Genomic DNA, 23,255 nt, shown 5'->3' on the forward strand with positions numbered 1-23,255 from the left:
AGCAACTGCAGGTTGAAATAGATACAAGACAGGATGATGTACTGCAGGGAAGACAGGATCAAATGCAGGAAGCATGCTCCAAGTATATAAACTCCATCCAGGAATCAGCTAAGGCTAGCATCTGTCACCAGGATGGCACCAGCCCCAGAAGTTACTGATGTAGCTAACACCTCACTAAAACAGCGACCTCTGGACCTTCCCCAGGAAGTCCCGTGAGAGGTCAGAATGGGAAGTGCTTCTTAGAGGAGCTTTTGGCCAAGAAAGTGGCCCCAGGCCAATGGGACAGGGAGCACGACCCCGACAGTAGTGACCACTGGAGGGCGGTGCTCCTTTGAGCCTGGACATTTAGGGTGCTGCTGCCAGGGCTGCAAGAGTAAGAGAAAGGAAGGCCTTGAATGGGGGCCAGGACTCGAAGACAGTCTAACCAATCAGTGGCACCAATGTTGATGCCACTGTCACCGATTCGAAGCCCTGCAAGGAGCAGAAAGTGAGAGGAAAAGACGGGACCCTAGAAGAAGTGATTATGCAGGAAAGCCAGGGAGAACTCCGGAGCAGCCCAGGGCGGGAGGGAAAGCGCAGTTAGGGCTCGCCTTACTCAGGCAGGACGCCGGCGTCAGCGAGCAACCCGGGGGTAGCTGCGGGGTTCAGACGCTCCACTGCCGCCTCTCGCCGACGGAGTCCAGGGCGGCCGCTGCCTGACCATGTCCTCCGCCCAGCGTTCACCGCCTCTGTAAGCAGCCCATGCTTCTCTAAGTAGAGGCCAACCCAGCGCGCCGCACCGACTCACCCTACCGGAGGCCCAAGGCCCGTAAACGCGCGACGCCGCCAGAAACGGGCCTCGCTCACGCACCCAGCCCACTTCCGGCCGTTCTGGTCCGCTCGGAGGTTCGGGCGTCTCGGTGGTTCCCAGCCCCGCCTCCCGGGTTTGGGAGGAAGGGGCGGAGCCGGAGCCCGAAGGAGAGGCAAATTATAGCGCGATTTAGAGTAGGCCCAAGAGCTGGGCCAGGAGCTCGAGGAATAGGCTAGGGTCTGTGGCGGGCGGGACAGGGGCCACCGGGGTGTCGCTTACCGGGAGGGCGGAACAGGAGCCTGTCTGGACTAGACCGTGGGGAGGGCGTGGCTGAACCCTGGGGACGGCGGGGCCAGGAGCCTGAGAGACGCCTGGGTAAGAGGAGGGCGTGGATGAAAACCATAGTGGGCGGGGCAAGGCACAAGGGCGGTGGGCAGGGCCAGGAGCCAGAGGGCGGGGCCAGGGTCCGAAGAGGGCGTGGCTGGACTCCCGGCGCGAGTGAAATCCGGGCGAGGCCGGGCCTCTCCGCGCGCCGTGGGTTGTGGGCTCCGGGGCTCCGGGGCTCCGGCCCCAATTTCTCGCAAGTTGAGCGCACCCCGGGCGAGGGGTCGCCTCGACCGGGCGCACCTCCTGTGGCCAGTCTTGGACGCTGGTTCCCCACGCTGGCCCTGTCGGGGCGCAGTCGGTCAGCTTTTCATTAGCAGAAAACCCCGGTCTTCACGCCCGCGCCGCGCAGACGTCTCGGTTCAGGGTGGGGCCGTCGCCAGCTCCGGGGCTGTGGGCAAGACCGGTTGGGGGCAACAGGAGCCTGTTTCTTGTTGAATGCCGCCGCAGCGTCTGGGAGCGCTGGAACACGTGGTAAGCCCCCCAAAAGGAAGGCGGCGTCCCCCTTGCTCTCCCGGACCGAGCCGCCAGCTCAGGCCAGGACGTCCTCTTGCTGAGCGGGGTCTCCCTGGCTTCACGCGAAACCCCGTCACTTGTGCTGTTGCTGGAGCGCTGAGATCCACTCTCTGCTGTCCTGTGGGTCGCCCCCACCCCCGCCACGGGTAGCTCCCAGTATCAGCCTTTCTTAGGATACTCAGGGAGTTTGAGGCACCATCTGGCTGAACCTGCATGCCTCCCCATTCCAGACAGTGGTGGACCCTGCTTGACCTTGGGCTGACTCCAGGCTCCCATCAGTGGATTAGGGCACTCAAACTCGCCTCACACCGACCAGTGCTGGATCCAAATCCAGATCCCTCTGGACTCTGCCCCCTGCAGGGAGTCCCGGTAAGAGAATGTTCTAGTTCCTCTCCAAGCCCCAGGAAAGCAGTGTACTCCTGCCTTGAGCCTCCAGCAGCTCTCATGCCAGACAGGGAAGCACTGCCCCAGTGCCCTGATGCCTTCACAGAACCTTAGATCCAACCAGGCACACTGGCGTCTCTGGCCTACATGACGGAGCAAGTTTCATGATTCAGGGTCCTGAACTGATGGGGCTTGGCAACCCTGTACCCCAACCTGGCCTGCTCCTGTAAGCAGGGCACACCAGGATAACACAAGGAGTGCGAGGGGGAGCTGACACATGGGTCTATAGAGAGCCTGACTTAGGATGTCCACAGTGTGGGCACCAGCCCAGTGTTCAGGTGATAGGGCACTGAGGCCCTGAAGGTTCTATTTGGAGGTGGGGAAGAGGGCTGCCTCTTACCTCTGTATCCACTGCAGGACGCTCCAGGGCCTCCACACCCCTTTTTGCTGAGCCTTGGTGCTACTGAGCTATCAGAGACCCTTGCAGGGTTACATTGTTCTCTGGGCCAGCCTGGATCACTTTCCCTCGATCCATCTGGGCTTGGGGTTTTAGGGCCCCTGGTTCTCCCTGAGTTCTTTTTGTTTCCTGAGTGACACAGAGTGCCTTGACTTAGGATTTGGCCAGCTGTTTTCCCTGTAGGTCTGAACCCAAGTCAGGACCTTGGATGTTTCTAGGCACCCATAAAGCTGCTTAAGTTGTTCCTCAAATATACTGGGAGATAACTTCTGTTCCTAAACAGGTAGGAACTAGCCCCAGACTTGAACTAAATCCCTGAAGCCCTCTTCTAAATTCCATAGCCAGACCCCCTCTTGCAGACAAATTTTGGTAGAACTTATCTGGTCTCCAGGAAGCTGGGCCCTGTAAGTTCCCCTAGTAAGTGCTGAGGAATTAGTACTTCTTAACTTGAAATCTCAACTTGGGATGGTTTAGGGCACTCCCTGTGGGAATCCCCTATATTGCCCTTAAGGTGTCTCCAGCCTTTGTTTCAGCAGGGTTCCAAACTGTAAATATTTCCAGAAACATCCCAACTAAAAAGCTATTTTCAAAGAGATGCTGTATCTCCAGGAGCACATTGGTATCCTGACAGACAAGCCAGAGCCATGCAACTTTAAACAGGCAAGGACAGATGGGGCACTCTACAAGGCTAGTACTCTCCTGGACACACTCAAGTCTCACAGTGATTAAAATGTACTAGGGCTTTTTTTTAATCAGGTGTGGTAAGGCACACACAGAAATGGATGTAATGAAAGAATTTGGTTTATGGACACAAGTTCCTAGAAACAAGAAGCAGGGCATGCCACACAGGGCCAACTGGGAAGGATCAGGAGTGGTCAGGGCAGAAAGGAGATGGCAGAATATGGCCCATGGCAGAAATTTACCCTTGGTATCTGGTTGAAGGACAGATGGTACCCAGATATCTTGTTAAAAAAAAAAAAAAAAAAAACATTTTCTATGCACAGGCACCATAGAGTTCTGTCCATGTGTTCCACCTTGCATGGTGGGAGCAAAACCATTGTAACAGACTCAACTGACTTGTTTACCAAGACCTACAGTTTAAAAAAAAAAAAAGTGTCTTATGTTGCAATGTGGCTCACACATACACTCAGCAAATGCACATACTTTAATATTTTCTATTGTCTCTATTTTCCATTTCCTTGGAACAAAAAGTATTTGGGGGAGGGAGGAGAGAGGGAAAGGGAAAATAATAGAAAATGACACTGGACAAATTATATTATATTGTGTGCATTCACAAATATGTACCAACAAATCCCATTATATGAGACTATAATGCACCAATAGAAATATTGAAAGAATGAAATGTAGGGCTGGGATTGTGGCTCAGTGGTGGAGCCCTTGCTCACCTAGCACATTCGAGGCACTGGGTTTGATCCTCAGTACCACATAAAAGTAAATAAATAAAATAAAGGGATTGTGTCCAAGTACAACTAAAAAATAGTTTTAAAAAAAGTGAGGGCTGGGTGGTGGCTCAGAGGCAGAGCACTTACCTAGCATGTGTAAGGCACTGGGTTCAATCCTCAGAACCACGTATCAATAAATAAAATAAAGGTCCATGGGCAACTAAATTTTTTTTAAGTGAAATGTAGGTTAAAAAAAAAAACGCAGTTTTTTTTTTTTTTTTTTTTTTTTTAAGCTGGGTGTGGTAGCACATGCCTGAAAATCCAGAGCTCGGAGGCTGAAGCAGATGGATTGCAAGTTCAAACCAGCCTCAGCAAGAACAAGGCACTAAGCAACTCAGTGAAACCCTGTCTCTAAATAAAATACAAAATAGGGCTGGGGATGTGGCTCAGTGGTTGAGTGCCCCTGAGTTAAATCCCTGCTACAAAAAAAAAAAAAAAAAAAGCAAATAGTGACATTTTTCATGATTTATGAAAATAATTTTTTTTAATATTTATTTTTAGTTTTTTAGACACAACATCTTTGTTTGTATGTGGTGCTGAGGATTGAACCCGAGCCGCACACATGCCAGACCAGCACGCTACCGCTTGAGCCACATCCCCAGCCCCTAATGAAAATAATTTCAAAAGTGCCTCCCTGTCCCCAGCACTATTGATAAAGTCAGATTCAACCCCTAGGAAACTGCAGACATGTGCCATGTGAAGTCAACTATTATCATGAAACATGGAAAAGATGTCTAAAAATAAGACAGCTGTTAAGTAAATCATGTTTCACACTAAAGAGCAAAGGTACACAGGGATTGTTACCCAATGAGTAGATAAAAATTCTAAGAAGAATGTAACCCCAGTTCTTCAAGTAAGTGTGTGTACACACTAGCATTAGAAAGACACTGAAAACACACCAAAACAGCAATAGTTGCTATCTCTGGAGGCTGGGTGTTTTCATCTGGATGTGAGCTGTCCCCTGAAAGCTCACATGTGAGACTGCAAGAAAGTCTGGAGGGAGAAATGATTGGGTTATCAGCCTAAGCAGGGATCAACTGAAGTCATAGGGCATGGATGGAGGAGGCAGGAATTGGGACATGGCTTTAGTGTACATATTTGTATCTGGAGAGTGAGTCTCTCTGCTTCCTGGTCACCATGATGTGAGCTGCTTCCCTCTGCCACACTCTCCTGCTACGATGTCCAACCTCACCTTGAGCCCTGAAAAATGGAGCTGGCCTTCAATGGGCTAAGACCTCCAGAACCATGAGCTCTCAAATAGATCTCTCCTCCTCTGTAGTTGTGGTCAGATCCTTTAGTCACAGCAGCAAAAAAGCTGACTGAAACAGTGGGATAAAGGACAGTTTCATGTATTTATTCATTTTTTTATTTTAGTACTGGGGATTGAGCCTGGAGGCACTAGATCACTGAGTCACATCCCCAGTTCTTTTTATTTTTATTTTGAGAAAGGGTCTTGCTAAATTGCTGAGGCTGGCCTTTAACTTTTGATCCTCCTGGCTCAGCCTCCCCAGTTGGAGGGATTACAGGTTGTGTCACCATACTTTTTTTTTTTAATGTAAAATTTGACATTTTCCAAATGTTCTACAATAACATTATGTTTGGAAAAACCATGTTAAGAGCTGTGGCTCAGTGGTAGCGCACTTGCCTAGCATGTGTGAGACACTGGGTTCGATTCGTGAAATAAAGGACTATCAACAACTAAAAATAAATAAATAAATAAAAGAAAAACCATGTTAATTTATAAATACGGGTTCTCAAGCCTTCAGCTTGGTTCCAGGCTAGCAGTCCTTTCTTCTAGTGGTTTTTATAGGCCAAGACAGCCTATCAGAGTTCCTCTGGCTCCTGGGATGAGTGGGCTGGTGAGGAGGGCTCCCTAGGACTTCATATGCCAGTTGGCCCTCAGGGACTTCTTCCCTGAGATTTCAGGGGGCTTGTGGGCAGGCTTCTCCCCAGCCAGCTCCTTCTGCAGCCACATCCAGCTTGGCATTCCTGAGGCTGGCCTGGGGTTCACTCCCTGGTTCAGGCTAGGGGAGCTAGCAGACCCTACCTCAAGTCTTGGCTCACTCTCCTGCCCCTTGAAGCAGGCTCACATCTTGGCCAATCTTAAATGAACAGCCGGAAAAACTCAACCTATTATTTTTCTTTCTGATCAGAAGTTAATATTTGGAAAATAAATGACTTTTAAAATAAATACTTCACCCACAATCCCCACTAGGTCTGTTGGGGAATGGCTGGAGAGGCAGCCTCGCTCCACCAGCCTTCAGTCCCACAAGGCCCTGCAACTGTGCCTCACCCCCCAACCTATTCCCAAGCTGCTGAGGAGACCCTGGCCAAGTCCCTGCTGTCCTGGCGTTGTCAGCAGGGGTTCTGGGTGCTTACCCAGAGTGGGCCACCATGCCGCTGGTAATGCTCGCTCAGTGTGTAGCTCCTGCAGAATGCCTCCACAAAGGGCTTTCTCTTGCGTATGGATCTTCTGGTGTGGGGTAAGGCTGGATTTGCAGCCGAAGGCCTTGCCACACTGCCCACGTGAAGGGCCACTCACCGGTGTGCAGCGCAGGTGCAGGATGAGTACTGAGTGGTGTCGGTAGGTGTAGGAGACCAACCTCACATGTGACTGAGTCACTCCCCGGCTGGGTGTTGAGGCGCTCAGTGATAGAAATGTAGCAGAGCTTTCCTCACCCTTCTTGGATTTGAGGATTGGTGTCTGGTGCATGGGTGTGTCTTGCTACAGCCCCATGGGTGAAGCTATGCTCACCGTCCCTTTGTAATATAACCCCTTACCCTGTTTAGGGTAGAATCTTCCATGGAAGTACCTTGTGTGTGTCCCCTTCTCTTACTGTGCCCTTGGGTGTGGCCTACCGAGGTGTCAGTCAACCTGCTGACAGTGGTCTTCATGAAGTGTTGCAGTAATTCACGTGCAGGTCAGCATGGGAAAAGAAAGAAGAAGCAGAGCAAGCAAAGCAGCAGCAGAAAAAAAGTCCTTTATTGTGTACAAGCAATCTTTTTATGGTATTATGAACAAAGAGGGCAGCCTTCCAACAGCAATAAATGAGGTCTTTCAGCTAATTAAACATAGCATACAGAAGTTTTACTTTCTAATCAGAAGTGACCCGCTTCTCAGGGCTAATCTACTTTCGGCCCAGAGTATGTTGAGCTCTGCTCTTGTTAAGAACAGATAATAACAATTTTTCTCAGCGCCCTCCTAGTCCACTTGGCAGAACATCCCGTTTGCAGGCAAGTCCTCCCAAGGACAGCAGACACCTCGTTTTCAAGCATGTCCGCTGTTACCTTATCTAAACCTTGAAGGAGCCTCTCATTTGCGAGCAGGCCCTCCCAAAGACAGCAGACACCTCGTTTTCAAGCATGTCCGCTGTTACCTATCTATACCTTGACAGAATATCCCGTTTGCAGGCAGACTCTATCAAGGACAGTAATAGTAACGCAGTCACATCGGATTCTCTACAATGAAGATAGACTCTGCCCCCTAAAACCTGACCCCTTGCCTCATTTGAATAGCTTCTCCTCGATAAAAGGGGTGTGCTATGGCTCTCTCTCTTCCTGCGTACACTTAAGGTCAGAGGAGCCGTCACAGCTACTCCAAAGAAAAAAGTATTTGTGACTCTTGTGTGGTTATTTTGTGCAGCCAAGTTAGCCCAGCTCAACTGGAGTGACCCCTGAGCCTTTTAGTCAGAAACCTGACAGGTAGGGTCTTCGGCACTCAGCACACTTTCGCTTGTCCTCTGCGGGCGCGCAAGGTGCCGGCCACTTTGCCGGGCGCCCTCCTCCACATTCGGCCCCTGGTGTTTTAGGAGTGAGGACCCACGGACAAAGTGTTAGGTGCAGGACAGGCTGAGTAAGTTGTCTGCAGGGCATGCCAACCACTAGCTGCAGGCTGACCTGGCCACTCAAACCCTCTGTCTGGTTCTTTTTTTTTTTTTTTTTTTTTTTAGCCAGTAATCAGTTTTATTTCTTCTCATGTAATAGGAGGTCTGGAATTAACAAACCCAGGGCTGGCACAGACACTCGGAGGCCACAGGGAAGCCCTGCTCACTGTGACTTTGCTGCAGCATCCTCCTTAGACTGACTTTTGTCTTCACACCACAAATCTTTCAACACTAGGAGATGAATCTCCTTGCAAGGTGAGACATAGGGAGAAAAGAACCAAATGTGGAGAGAAGAATCTAGGTAAGAAGGACTATTTTTCAAGAGCTTTTTCTCAGAAACCCATACAGTGGCCTCTGCTTATTTGTCAATGGCCAGGGTTATGGGATGCAAGACAGTACCAACTGCAAGAAAATCTGTTTAAGAGACATTAAAAAATAGCACACCTTACGAATATGAGATTTGAATTCTTTTGATATGGAAGATGACAGTGGATGCAACTAGAAGTCTATGCCATTCTTGGCTGGACAGCAGGCCACAAACATACCAAAGGATCCATAAAATGAAGACTTCATGCTTTGATCACAATGCATCTGAAATCAGATACCAGTAATAGGTACTATAAAATACCTATGTCACCCAGTATGTAACACAATTCTAAATATGCCATTGGTCAAGAAAGTTATCCAAAAGGAAATTAGATATTTTAAGAATGAAGCTACAGTAAAAATACTATATACAAACCTTTTGTGATGAGGCCTAATGGTTATTTAGAGGAGCATAACCTTAAAAATAAAGACTAGAAATTCATGAGGTAGGGCCTGTTTTCATGATGAAGGACTAAGAAGTGCAATCCTGCGTTCACTGGAGAATACCATCAAAGCTTCTCTCCCAGTGAGAATTCTCATTTGCACAAGTGAAGGGACACATAGGGATTATTAGCAATGTTAAGTTCTTTTTTTTTTTTTTTTAAGAGAGAGAGAGAGAGAGAGAGAATTTTTTTTTTTTTTTTTTTTTTTTTTTAGAAAGAGTGAGAGAGAGAGAGAGAGAGAGAGGGGGAGAATTTTTTTAATATTTATTTTTTAGTTATCGGCGGGCACAACATCTTTGTTTGTATGTGGTGCTGAGGATCGAACCCGGGCCGCACGCACGCCAGGCGAGCGCGCCACCGCTTGAGCCACATCCCCAGCCCCAGAGAGAGAATTTTTTTAATATTTATTTTTTAGTTTTTCGGCAGGCACAACATCTTTGTATGTGGTGCTGAGGATCGAACCTGGGCCGCACGCATGCCAGGCGAGCGCGCTACCGCTTGAGCCACATCCCCAGCCCCCAATGTTAAGTTCTTACAAATTTGTTCAAAGAACCATGTTAATTAAAAAAAAAATTAAAAAGAAATTTCTTCTAGTTTGGTGCTGACGTTAAGTACAATTATTCTTGGGGCTGGGGATGTGGCTCAAGCGGTAGCGCGCTCGACTAGCATGCGCGCAGCCCGGGTTCGATCCTCAGCACCACATACAAACAAAGATGTTGTGTCCACCAAAAACTAATAAATGAATATTTAAAAAAAAAAAAAAAACCCACAATGAAACTCACCTGTTAAAATAGCTAAAACCCAGTCAGGGAAGTATAAATCAAAACTACACTGAGGGCTGGGGATGTGGCTCAAGCAGTAGCACGCTCGCCTGGCATGTGTGTGGCCTGGGTTCGATCCTCAGCACCACATACAAACAAAGATGTTGTGTCCGCCGAGAACTAAAAAATAAATATTAAAAAATTCTCTCTCTCTCCCACTCTCTCTTTAAAAAAAAAAAAAAAAAAAGTACAATTATTCTTAACCTCAGCGTACTGTTATTGTAGGACACACAATTCTTTGAAGTCGGGGGCAGGGGCTCCTGGGCACTGTAGGATGCTTGGCACCATCCTAATGTCTTCCCACTACCTGTCAGTGGCTCCTCCCCCAGTAACAACCAAAAATGTCCCCTGGGGAACAAAACCCCTACCTGTTGAGGACCACTGCTGTGGGCCAAGGCTCAGCAAAGCTTTTCTATAAATAGCAAGCATTTCAGGCTTTGAGGGCCACAGAGGGTCTCTGCACAAACTCTCCTCTTTAAGTGGAACAACTATTCTTAGCTTATGAACAATACAAACACCAACAGCTGGTCAGTTTGCTCACCCCTTTTATGGACTTCCCACATTCCTCACCCCATAGATTCTTCTCTTCAGTGTGATTTATCTCATGAGGAATGGAGTGTGAGAATGAAAAGATTTCCCCCATCACTGCACTCACAAAAATTCTCCCTAATGTGTCCAAAAGGTTGAGAAAGTGTTGCTGAAATTCTTTCTTTTTCTTTTTTTGGTGGGGATGGAACCCAGGGCCTCATGCATGCTAGGCAAGCACTCTACCACAGGGCCGCAGTCCAGCCTGCTGAAGTATCTTGACATTAAATGCCAAGCTGGGCCGCTCCCCTAAGTTCTCACGTGTTTACAAACTAGATGTACACTGAAGGCTTTTCCACACCAGATACATCCCCCACGGTGTTGTTCTCCCAACTGGTGAGAAACAACTTGTCTTCTCACAGGCTTCACACCAACTGGATTTCTCCTACGTTCCATGAACTCTTTTGAGCTCTGTAAGGTGAGAGCTTCTCCCTCACATCTGAAGGTTCCTTTCTGGTCCGAGTGTTCCCGTCGCCTACTGGAATGCTCACTGGAGCCTCTTCCACACTGAGGCTGGGAAGAGCTTCACTCCCGGGTGCGTCTTCACATGGCTCCTGAGGGATGAGTGGTCGCTGAAGGCCTTCCTGCAGGCAAGGCACTCCCCGGTGTGAATCCTGTGCACGTTGAGGTTGGAGCCTATGCTGAAGGCCTTCCCGCAATGGTCGCACTCATAGGGCTTCTCTCCCGTGTGGCTCCTCATGTGGGTCTTCAGGGTGGACTGGTTCCTGAAGGCTTTCCCGCACTGCCGACACTCTACACGCTTCTTTATCAGATGGATGCTCATGTGCCTCCTCCGTGACAGATAATCACCAAAGATCTTCCCGCAGGCTGCGCATTCATAGCGCCTCTCTTGAGTGTGGATCTTCCTGTTTGCGGTGAGGTTGGAGCTGGCGCTGAAGGCTTTCCCACAGAGATCGCACCCGTAGGACTTCTCTCCTGTGTGAGAATTCATGTGTGTCTTCAGGATGGACAGGTTTCGGAAGGCCTTCCCACACTGGCGACATTCCACTGGTTTCTTCACAATATGGATTCTCATGTGTTTCCTCCGTGACAAGAGGTCACCAAAGGATTTCCCACATTCTTTGCATTCGTAGGTTTTCTCCACCATATGGTTTTTCTTGTGCAAATTAAAGTTAGACTTCCAGCGGAAGGCTTTGCCACACTGCGTGCACTCATAGGGCTTCTCCCCGGTGTGATTCCTGACGTGTTCCTTCAGGTGTGAGGGGTGCTGGAAAGCTTTCCCACAGTCCTGACACTCATAGGGCCGCTCCCCAGTGTGTGTTCGCTTGTGCGCAATGAGGTGGCAGCTCCTGCCGTAGGCCTTGCCACACTCATCACACTTGTAGGGTCTCTCGCCAGTGTGGACCCTCATGTGGATCTTCAGGGCCGAGAGGGTGCGGAAGGCGTTCCCACACTGACTACAGTCAAAGGGCTTCTCTTTGAGGTGTGCCCGTGCGTGGCTCCTGAGGGCAGAGGGGTCGTTGAAGGCCTTCCCACAGTCGCTGCAGCCATAGGGCTTCTCCCCGGTGTGGATCCTCCTGTGCCGGGTGAGGGAGTGGCACTGCTGGCACTCGAGCATCTTCCTCCCATCATAAACGTTCACGTGCTGAGTGAGAGACGTCCTGCTCTTGAAGGCTGCCCCGCAATGGTGGCGATGTTAGGGCCTCTTGCCGGGGTGTCTCCCCATTGGCTGAGTAAGATGAGCACCCATGCTGAAGACTTCAAACAAGTGGGCATATTCAGTGGACTTCTCCCCAAGATGAGCTCCTTTCCATTGTCACACCACTGGATGTTTCCTTCCCAAAAATATCTTCAATGAGGATTGACCACTTGGTCTTAGATGGAGTCTCCCAATCTGGACAGGTGCCGTGCTGTGCTGACTGCCCCTCTCCTCTGTCCTCGGCTCTTCTTCTTGCTCCAAGTGTGAGATGAGGCTGGGTTTGCCAACCTGATACCCTAGTGAAGTGAGGTTGCTATAGTTCTCCAGCATCACATCCTTGTACAGCTTTCTCTGAGAAGAATCCAGCAGGGGCCACTCTTTCTCAGTGAACTCCACAGCTACATCCTGGAAAGTCACGGATTTCTGAGAAGAAACACTGGGTGGGGTAGGAGGCTCCAGACCATGGGAAGCAAACAGGTCTAAATTCTGGGGACAGGAATGGTGTTTTGAAGACAGAGGAAATTCTGACTCTTGGAGAAAAGCAGGGCTCTGGGTGGACACAGCAAATGTGGGAGACAGGCCAAGAGCTGCCATCCTGTGAGAAGGAGTCAACTTCCTGGACAGCAGGGCACTAGAGTCCTGTGGAAGTCCTGCAGGAAGCTACTCTCTGGATTCCACGGCTCTCTACAGGCTGGCCTAGGGCTGGGGTACAATCGAGGGAGCGGAGGTCTCGGAAGCCGCCACCGGAGACTAAGTTCATACGACAGGTTCCATATGCTGGAAGGAAGTCGAGGGTCCCCAACAGGTCGAAGGGAGAAGCCGCAGACCTCTCCTTTGCCCATGTGTCTTACAGTAATCGCCTCTCAAGAGTAATGGCTTCCGCTTCACTTCCGCCTTCCCTCTGTCTGGTTCTTTATCACCTGTTTGCTTCAAGCCCAAACGCCCAAACCTCCGCTCAAGGCTGAGCGCTTCGCCCGTGCTCAAGGCCGAGCACTTAACCCCCTTGTGTGCCAATAAGGCAGCTTGCAGACCCATCCACCATGCGACCAGCGCAATGGTTTCATTAATGAGGTTCTTGGCATAAAAAGTTAACTAGCGAGATTGAAATAAAACACACAGACTCAGTTACCTTTTTCTATGACCAGGTCCGAGACGGCTCCCCTCTCTGCTTCCCACCTCTAACCGCCCGGTAGGGCAGCAAGGATTACTCAGGGCTAGCAGGAGAGAGAGAGAGAGAGAGCACGCCAGGGAGTAGCCTTTTATTGAGGAACAAGAAATTCAGGGGAGAATTCCATCCAATGAAGGTTGAGGGGGGCCGCACTCCAAGGTCAGGGTTAGTGATTGGCCGCTGGGGTCAGTGGTCAGTCACACCCCCACACGGACAGGTTCTCAACAGGAGAGGGCCGGGAAAGCTCCGACACAGTTAGCCAGAGCGCCTCAGACCCTAACCGGGAGTCGCCCAGTCACGTGTGAGAATGGCTCCCCACAGACCCAGAGACCCCATTAGATTTGGGCTATAAAAACTCCCTCCTGCCAGACCCCCCTTTCTCTCTTGCTCTCTCTGTCTCCTTTGCACGCGTTTCTCTCTCTCTCTCTCTCTCTCTCTCTCTCTCTCTCTCTCTCTTTCTCTCTCTTTCTCTTCTCTGTTGCACTGCTGCAATAAAGATCTCTTGGTTGCTCTGAGGTTGTGGTCACTTTTCTTTCCCAAAGCACTGGCCACAGCTTGGGCACTCCTAGGCCACCCGCCCCTATGGATGTGGCGGTGCTCACTGAGGGTGAAACGGCGGCAGAAGGCCTTGCCACACTCCCGCACTCGAAGGCCTTCTCCCAGTGTGGAATTTCTGGTGCTACCGCACTGGAAGGACTGGTCCCTCCCGAACACAGGGCAGTGGCCTCCAGCTGCGCGCTCTGTAGAAGGACTTCCTGCGCTTGCTGCACTGGAAAAGCTTCTCCTCCATGTGGATCTGCTGGTGGCGCAGCAGGATGGAGCTCTGCTTGAAGGCCTTGCCCCACTCGCGCTCCCTGCACTGGTACAGCCTCCCCCACCCCCCAGCAGCGAGTTGTATCTGAACTCCTTGCCGCAGGCACACCTGTAGCCTCCCTGCATCCTGGCAGGGCTCCTGGAAGGCCTGCCAACATGCACTTCCTGCAGGGACCCTGGGGAGGCCCACGGCAGGATGGATGTATCCAAACCATCCTCAGGCCTGCTACTCGTATCGCGGAGGCAGCTCCAAATCCCACTGGTCAGTGCTGGCTGCTTGAAGAAGTCCCTCCTCAGAGGAGATAAGATTCCAGCCTTCATCTTCGAATCCGAAAAAATTAACAGAAAATGTGAGGCAGAGCTAACCTCCACTTACAAAAGGAACTTTTTTTCCTTTTGGCACTGGTGATTGAACCCAGGGGTGTGTAACCACTGAACCATATCCCCAGCCTGCCTGCTTTCTTTCTTTCTTTCATTTGAGTATCTGCGTTTCTTAGGGTCTCTCTACGTTGCTTCAATCCTCCTACCTCAGCCTCCAAAGTTACTGGGATTATAGACATGAGCCACTACAACCTGCTTCCTGACCCTTTTTGACACAAGGTCTCACTATGTTGCTTAGGGTCTCAGTAAATTGCTGAGACTCTTCTCAAACTTGTGATTCTCCTGTCTCAGCTCCTGAGTCTCTGGGATTATAGATGTGTGCTGTTAGGTTGGTGATGGCGACTTAGTGGCAACTTAGAACAAAGCAGCCCAGGCGGGAAAAGAACATCAATCAGGTGCTGGCGGAAACGCTTGTCAATCAGCAGGACCCCCTGGCCAATCCTGGAGTTCAGCCAACTCCCCTGACCAACTCCAAAGGGTCAAGGGACCCTAAAAACACCTTTTCCTGCCCCAAGCCCTTCCCTTCCTGCTGTAAGCCCCATAAAAGTCCAGTCCAGTCGAGCTTCCACGCCGTTTCTCCTCAGACCCTTCTCCTGTCCCCTCTGTGGGTCTGATGGAGTTCCACCCGGGAGTGATATCTCAATAAAGCCTTCTTCCGTGGCCCTTTTAAATCTGCCTCCTTTGGTCACTGCCCACCTCGCCTGATCTGACATATGCCCTCATGCCTGACTGAGACTTATTAGTTTGAAGACAGAATCTGTATCAAGGATGCAGGGCCACCGCCAGCGACAAGGAGCAAGGAGGAGAGAGCCTGGCTTACGCCCACCCGCCCCCCCCCCCCAGTTCTGGGGACCCTGCGGCAGCAGCTCCAGCCTTCAGGGCCTCAGGCTCTCCGCTGGAGTGTTGGGGTAGCAGCTGAGGGCGGGGCGAGCTACTGAGGGTCCTCTGGGGGCAGGAGGCCTTGTGGGGAGACACTGCGGACACCAGGCTGTGGTGTGAGAGGCGGGGCCCTTAGGGTCCTCAGGGCCCTCTTGGTGGTCTGCGGGAATTGGGGCAGTATTGCGATGGGCAAAGGTGCAACTTATGGCAGTTGAGGGGAGAAATAAAGAATGTCCATGAGCTTCTGCCCTTTTCAATGCTTTATTCACTCAAATCACGCCATACAATTTCACTCAGTAGGTTCTTAATCAAGAAAATGACAATCCTTGATGCTGGGCACTGCGATAGACATAATCAATTCACAGCAAACCGTTCTAGATTGATTCTAAGCACTGCAAACACACCTAATCATGACAGGCTAACGACGGACGTCCCCTCTGCAGGATAAGCTCAAGTGTCAGTCAAAAGTCTCCAGCCTTAGGCTAAAGTCCAGCAGATGCCCACTCACTCAGACCCCAGTGATCAGGTCTGGAACCAAGGCAGGCTTCTCCTGGGTGGAGCTGACGGCTGCTGAGGAGAGGGGCGGAGGGAGAAGTTGTGGCTCTCACCAGGGTTAACATGTGGCTGTAGATTAATCTGAGACTGGTCAGGAAAATGCAGAGGATCAGCAATGATGAAAAGTGCTGGGCTGTCAGTCCAGGTCCTCATCAGGCTCTCAGTGAGGGCATCGGTATCGGCTGGCTGAATACCTGTTCGTTTGCTCTATTATTTATACCAAATGTATGCCCCCTTCCTATTCTGCCACCGGATCTCTCAGTGACATCATTAACCCCATCAGTGACATCATTGGGGTTAAAACATCTGGTCTGTGGTCCCCACCTTGATCTTTTCTCTTTCCCTCTTATCAGACAGCCTGCCAGAGGCTTCACTCTGAGTTTATCAGGGTGGGGAGAAGTGACTTGTTTGTGCCTGGGGGCCACACTGGTGAGAGTGCAGGTTTGAAACTGGAGTTTTTAAAATGGAGTTGCTTAGGCTCAGGCCTAAGGCCATCCTCACAGGTGGGCGGGCATGTGTCCAGGCCCCACTCAGGGGTGTTATTAGGTGTGTGTGTGTGTGTGTGTGTGTGTGTGTGTGTTTAGGTGTTAGGCATACCTGGAAAGCAAGCTTAGCCATTTCAATAGTCAAGAGCAAGTTTAAGATAGGCTGGGAAATGCACTGTGTCCTGGGAGTAAAATGCTGCATGCTAATCATGATTCTTTACCACAAAAGGTGCGAGTCGGTACTGGTAAGAAACCGGGAGTCAGTCATTGGCACCCGAGGTAACTTGGGCCAGAGCAAAGATGGGGTGGCAGCATCAGAATCAGCCCAGGTAGACAGGCAGGTTAGAATACGAAGGGTTACGTGCAAAATTTATAAACTAGTAAAAGAAATTGTCCAGCAAGAAACACTCACCTAACAATACAGCCTTTAAATACTGAAAGTAACAACTGATAGAAGAGCAGAGATGACTATTATCTAACAGTTATGGCCAGAAATTTATTTTGGTACCAGGGATTGAACCCAGGGTGCTTAACCACTGAGCTATATCCCCAGCACTTTTATATTTTTTTTAAATTTTGAGACAGAGTTCTGCTAAATTGCTGAGGCTGGCCTTGAACTTGGGATCCTTCTGCCTGGACCTCCCCAGCCACAGGGATTACAGGCTTGCATTTATTGCTGGAAATGTTAACACTCTTCTCAGAAACAGATCAAGCAGACAAAAATCAAGCTAAAACATAGATTTGAACCACATGGTGTGTGTGCAGATAGATACTGATTTACACCCCAAAAACAAAAGGCAGGGACTACACTTTGCTTACCCGGCACTGGGACCCTGGACTAGCAGTCATGCTGATCAATAGCCTTTACCACTGGACTACACCTGAAGCCCTGAACCACACCTTTTTTAAGACAAAGAGTACATTAAAAGTAGTTGAAATTTCACCCAAAACATAAGTCTGATGTAAAACAAGATATTTAGAAATGGTTGGTTTATGTAAATCTGGTATGTTTGAAAATTAAATAGCATCCTGTGGGGAGCCACATTGAGTTACCATGCCTTCCAGTCCTGATGCACCATGGGGATCTCAAAGATCACTGTAGTCTGGCATGGTAGTGCCATGATTCGTGACTCAGTCCCCCCCACACCCCAACTCAGACAGCAAGGCCAGTCTTCTGAGTTGGCATACCCCTGAGGTTGAGACACACTCACCTATTATTTTGTAATTCTACTCCTCTGCCCTATTTGGGGTAGAATGTTCCATGGAACGCCCTTTGTGTGTCCCCTTCTCTTGGCCTTCCTAGATGTCAATCTGCTGACAGCAGACATTAGGAAGTTAGATTCAACCCCCTTGTCGCGAGGGGGCAAAATTGCGATGTATGCAGTCGAGGGGAGAAATAAAGAATGTCCATGAGTTTCTGCCCCTTTCAATGCTTTATTCTCTCAGATCACTCCATACAGTTTCACTCTGTAGGTTCTTAACCAAGAAAACGACAATCCTTGATGCTGGGCACTGCGATAGACACAATCAATCCACAGCAAACAATTCTAGATTAAGTCTGAGCACTGCAGACACACCTAATCACGACAGGCTAACGACAGACATCCCCTCTGCAGGCTAAGTTCAAAAGTCCTATGTCTTAGGCTTTGAGTCCAGCAGATGCACATTCAGACAACCAAGGCAGGCTTTTCCTGGTGTAGAGTGGACAGCCGGTTGAGGAGAGGGTCATAGGGAGAAGTTGTGGCTCTCACCAAGATCCAGATGAGGTGGTAGAGTTTGAGAGTGGTGAGGATCACGCAGAGGATCAGGAAGGATGACAAGTGATGGGACGTCAGGTCCTCAGCAGGCTCTCCAGCTCGAGTGCATCCTTGTTTTCGGGTGGCTGAATCCCTGTTCATTTGCTCTATTATTTAAACTAAATTTGGGGGCTTTGACCCCCCTTTCAATCCTTATCAGCTACCACTGGATTTCTCAGTGACCTCATTTACCCTGGGGTCAGAAGCATCTGGTCTGGTGTCTCCCCCCTGATCTTCTCACCTTTCCCTCTTAACAGCCTGCCAGGGGCTTCACTTTCTTTTATCAGGGTGAGGGGAAGTAACTTGTTTGAGGCCACACTGGAGGGATATGTGGATGTGCCTGGTGAAACTGCAGGTCTTTTAAAATGAAGTTTTTTAAAAAGTGGAGTTGCTTAGGCTCAGGCCTAAGGCCATCCTAACGCCCCTGAAACCTGACCCCTTGCCTCATTTGAATGGCTCCTCCTCCATAAAAGGGTTCAGCTTGTGCATGCTTTTTCTCTCTTTCTGGAAACACTTAGGTCAGAGGAGCTGTCACAGGGCCCAAAGAAAAAGGTCTCTCTGTCTTTTGTGTGATTATTTTATGCAGCCCAGTTCATCTGGAGTGACCCTGAGTGTTTTAGTCGTGAGAAACGTGACAGCATTCTATCAAATAATTCTTGGGATTGTTACCAGCGTGGTGGGAACAAGACTCTATATGGGTGGTGGTGACAGGGGTTCTGCTGGAGCCAGAGGAGGCAGGGCTAAGAATGAACAGAGGTGCTCAGCTTTTATGTCATCCCTGGGGTCAGCAGAGTCCAGTCTCTTGATGTTACCACATATAGAGATGGTTTAGTTGCACCTGAGCTCTTTCAGCTTCTTCATGCCCCACATGACTGCTTACTATCCTCAGTCTCCACTTAGGGGTGTGCACTTTAGAGTGCTCATAAGGTAACAGTAACTGCAAGTCTTTAGTGACTCTTCTTTGTGTGTGGTTGCCCACCACCATCTGGAGCTGCTCCTTACTGTTTGGGAAAATGCCTGATATTATTTTCATAACAGGGCATATTACTGCCCTCAGTGGGTCTGATTTTACTAACCTTGTCCTCTCTGATTTTTTTTTTTTTTTTTTTTGTCATTTCTGTTGAACATATAACCTCAGACGACTTTTGATTTAACTTCTGGTCTCCTGGTGTGTTGTCTTAATTACATAGCCTTGAAGAATTGTGTGTGTATGTGTGCTGGGTGTGAGAAATAGAAAGTGTGATAATCCATTTTCAGGATATAGTTATTTAGCTTTAATTGGGATGTAAAGATCCAATTGTAGCTATTTTTAACTATAACACTTCCCTTTGGGCTGGGGTTGTGGCTTAGAGGTAGATCGCTCACCTAGCATGTGTGAAGGCATTGGATTTGATCCTCAACTCTGCATAAAAATAAACATATTGTATCCACCTATAATAATAAAAAACCTTCCCTTTGCTTGCCTCAATTTTAAAATTAGCTAATCATGTAGATTGTAACTTGGAGCTCCTTCTATTTAAGCAAGAGGGGAGAGCTGTTAGGGATGGAAACAGGCAGACTGCCTTCTGAGTGTGCTTGCTATCCAGGTTCAGAAACTCGCCCTTCTGGCAAAAGTAAAGGTTCTTTGCCCACCCACTTACGTGTTTGATTTCTTTTGGTGTGGGGAGCCACTCTGAGTGATTCATGCCTTCCATCCTGGAGTGGAAAGCTTTGACCATCACCACATCTCTCAGTGACCTGAACACTGTCCCAGTCCAGGAAGTTTGAGGGCACATCTTCAGAAGTAAGCGTGTCGTCCCATGGCCCCTTGGGTTAAATTACACTCACCTGTCCTTTGTAACCCTGCCCCTTCTGATCTTTGTTGAATGGAACTTTCTAAGAATAAGGGTCCCCCCAATAAAAGCCCTCTTCCAAACTCTCTCTCTCTCTCTCTCTCTCTCTCTCTCTCTCTCTCTCTCTCTCTCTCTCTCCTGGCTTTCTCTTGCTCTCCCATTTGGGGAGCCTGAGGCAGAGAATGAAGAAGCCGTCCTGAAGCTTGTTTAAAGGTGAAGTGTGTCTGTGTTTTTTGGTGTCCCTGGAAATTCACACAAGCAACGTGAAGTTCAGCTGCCTGCGCAGGTTGGGGGCAGCACTTTGATGCCTCAGTATTTCTAATATGCGGATTGAACCTCAGGGTACAGGCCTGTAATCCTAGAGACTCAGGGGGCTGAGGCAGAGAATTGCAAGTTAAAAGCTGGGCTCAGCAACTAAGGGAGGCCCTGTCTCAAAAAAATAAAAAGGGCTAGGGATGTGGCTCAGCGGTTCAGCATCCGTGTTCAATTCCCAGTACAAAAAATCAAAACAACCAGTACTGAAAGTAGCTTCACATGAAGCACAGCAGGATGAATTTTCACAGATCAACAAATAGATTCTTAGGAAGTATTCCTGCTGCTGCCTCTGATCACTAAGGTATCTATGGAGAAGGGCCACAGTGGAACTTCTAAGATCTCTGGTGATACATGCCCCCCAGCACTTCCTGAGGATTGAAAAACCAGACCTCATGCATGCTAGACAAGTGCTCTACCACTGAGCTACCTCTCTAGTCCTTTTTATTTTTCATTTTGAGACAAGTTCTCACTAAGTTTCCCAGGCTGGCCTTGAACTTGCAATTGACTTGTCTCAGCCTCCTGAGTAGCTGGGATTATTGGCATGTATCACTGTACTAGAAATCCTGGTGATTTGTGTAGACACACTTCTATGTGTTTCACGTGTATTTTTTAATACTTATAATATCCTATGGAAAAAATACTGTTGTCCCCACATTGAAGTGAGGGAGCATGAAATTACTATTATTCCACAAGGTTCCACCTTTATTGTGTTGCAGAGTTGGATTCAACCCAGGACACATTCTTTAACCACTCAACTGGAAAGTGAAACCATTATGCTGAGCAGGGGAGGGAAGAAGAATCAAATAACTGCGTGTGCTGAAGAGCTCCATACCCACCAGCACTCTGCAGAAGACCTTGTTTTCACGTCTTCTGAACCGTGACCAGACCCAGGAGGAGGCCCGAGACTCACAGAAGGGAGCAGTGATCTGCTACTGATGTTGGTCAACTCTGATGACATTCCCAACAGCCTGTACCTTGGAACTGGATGTTTAGATGCCTCTAGTCCTCTCAGACTAATAATGGGTGGGATGTCTAGTTGGGATCCACCTTCTTGGCATCCTGAACAAAGAATTGAGCAAGACACGGAGAAGTAACAGGTGGAGCATAGATTTATTGAAATTAAAAGTGAAAGTATCAATACGTAGAAGACAAGTCACTCAAGGCCCTGCGTCTGGTGGAGTGCTGTCTTCTGTGCAGTGCTATACCTCCTTCCCCTCTCCCTAAAGACCTTGCTTCATTTGTTCCCATCGGTTACTTTATTTTCAGTTAATTAGAATACAAACCGGTGGTGGGACTTACCACAGGCTTTAACCCTTCAGTAGCAGGAGTTGTCAAAATAACGGAACTTATCCTAAGCAAGGAACTGATGACTCATCTCCTGGTCTTGTATTTCAGTCAGCATTTTTCTTGTATCCTGTCTCCCCAATCTAGATGCCCTGAACTCCTACCTCAAGACTCCTTGGATTGAGGAACAAGTTGGAGGGCAGAAGTGTTCTGTGGACCGGGGTCCAGCAGGGGGGCTTGTGGTCACATGATACTGTAACAGTTGTCCACTTAATGCTTTGAATATAGCCCTTGCCACTAGATCACTGGGACTTATTTTTAAAATGGACATGTTTCTTTCTCTTCCTCTCTCCTTGCTCCTCCCTAATCTCTCCCCCTCTCTAATTTCAGGGAAACAGGATTAACATTCTTCCCCATCCCAGGCAGATTTATCTGTCCCTGTGTACACACCCACCACAGCAATGAGGTAATCCAGCTCTGGGATGGTACCAGAGGACAATAAACTTTCTTTTTCCTTTTTCTCAAAACTATGTTCTTGTTATTGGATTGGCATGGGTGACAAGGACTGAATTTCAGCAACAATATGTCCTAACAGCCACAACCATCCTGGAGGAGGAACAGTGACTTCTTTCAGGGATGCCCACACAATTTTGTGAACTTAGATGTTCACAAATTTTTTAAAAAATATTTATTTTTTTAGGTGTAGATGGACACAACGCATTTTTTTTCATTTTTTTAAAGAGAGAGAATTTTTTAATATTTCTTTTTATTTTTTAAAGAGAGAGAGAGAGAGAATTTTAATATTTATTTTTTAGTTTTCGGCAGACACAACATCCTTGTTTGTATGTGGTGCTGAGGATCGAACCCGGGCTGCACGCATGCCAGGCGAGCGTGCTACCCCTTGAGCCACATCCCCAGCCCCACAAATTTTGTTTTCATAAATCCTGTTATTCTTTCATTATGAAAGGATGCATTTAACCAAACAAAACTGTCCTCCTTCAGTTCTTCACTCATGCATGTGGCATCCTGGAGGACGTTCAGCCATAGTTTATGACAGGTTGAAATGATATTCGTGGGATTAGGATTGTGGTTCAGTGGTAGAGCGCTTGCCTCCCATGTGTGAGGCATTGGGTTCAATCCTCAGCACCACATAAAAAGTATATAAAAAGTATTTTAAAAGTATATAATTCGTGGCTCAAGCGGTAGCGTGCTTGCCTGGCATGCATGCAGCCCTGGGTTTGATCCTCAGCACCACGTACAAATAAAGATGTTGTGTCCACCGAAAACTAAAAAATAAATATTAAAATTCTCAAAAAAAAAAAAAAAAAGAACCTGCTTGCTGAGGAATATAATATATCTTGTTAATTTAAGCCAGGCAGGGCTGCAGGTAAATTGCTTTTAACAAGAAAGCATGAGCTGGGCATGGTGGCACATACCTGTAATCCCAGCAGCTCAGGAGGCTGAAGCAGGAGGATCGGGAGTTCAAAGCCAGCCTCAGCAAAAGTGAGGCACTAAGCAACTCAGTGACACCCTGTCTCTAAATAAAATACAAAATAGGGCTGGGGATGCGGCTCAGTAGTCAAGTGCTCCCAAGTTCAACCCCTGGCACTCCCCAAAAATAAAGGAGGAAAAAAAAGCATGTGGGTCAGCACAGGTACAGGGGCCCAGACAGTGAGAAGTAAGGTAAGTTACAGCATAGGAACTGCATTGACACCTCAAAGAGAGAATGGTGTGGTGCTCAGAGGGCTAGGGTTTTAAGGAATTTGAATCCCTCTGTTTTTGTCTTAATTTCCTGTCCTTTTAATTGTTTCACTACCCTTTGAATAGTTCTCAGCAAGTTTTCTTTGTAAGGGTCCTGATGTTTTCGTTCACAGAGTGATTGGGGGTTGTGACACAGTTTAGGTGATAAGGGAGGGCCTAGGCCATCTGGCAGGCTATGACCTGATGTTGAGTTTTGCTTAGGGGATTAATTATGGCTGAGGAAGGTTTTGACA

At 48.6% G+C, this 23,255-nt stretch overlaps 1 protein-coding gene, 1 long non-coding RNA gene and 1 pseudogene across 6 annotated transcripts in view; 1 reads left to right on the forward strand and 2 right to left on the reverse strand.

Annotated features, from left to right (window-relative positions):
• The window catches only part of Znf7 (zinc finger protein 7), a 121,715-nt gene that overhangs the window by 7,841 nt on the left and 90,619 nt on the right, over nt 1-23,255 (reverse strand). The gene's annotated exons all lie outside the window — the stretch shown is intronic.
• LOC143381827 (uncharacterized) lies at nt 1,303-21,753 on the forward strand. Of its 2 annotated transcripts, XR_013088899.2 has the most exons (4): nt 1,303-1,648; nt 1,921-2,059; nt 7,979-8,133; nt 20,694-21,753. It is a non-coding gene; the product is annotated as an uncharacterized LOC143381827 (long non-coding RNA). The 2 variants fall into 2 exon arrangements; XR_013088900.2 differs by lacking the exon at nt 7,979-8,133.
• Nucleotides 10,495-12,608, reverse strand: LOC143381819 (uncharacterized; annotated as a pseudogene).

Source organism: Callospermophilus lateralis, chromosome 16, assembly GCF_048772815.1.
Source record: "Callospermophilus lateralis isolate mCalLat2 chromosome 16, mCalLat2.hap1, whole genome shotgun sequence".
NCBI classification, from domain to species: Eukaryota; Metazoa; Chordata; class Mammalia; order Rodentia; family Sciuridae; genus Callospermophilus; species Callospermophilus lateralis.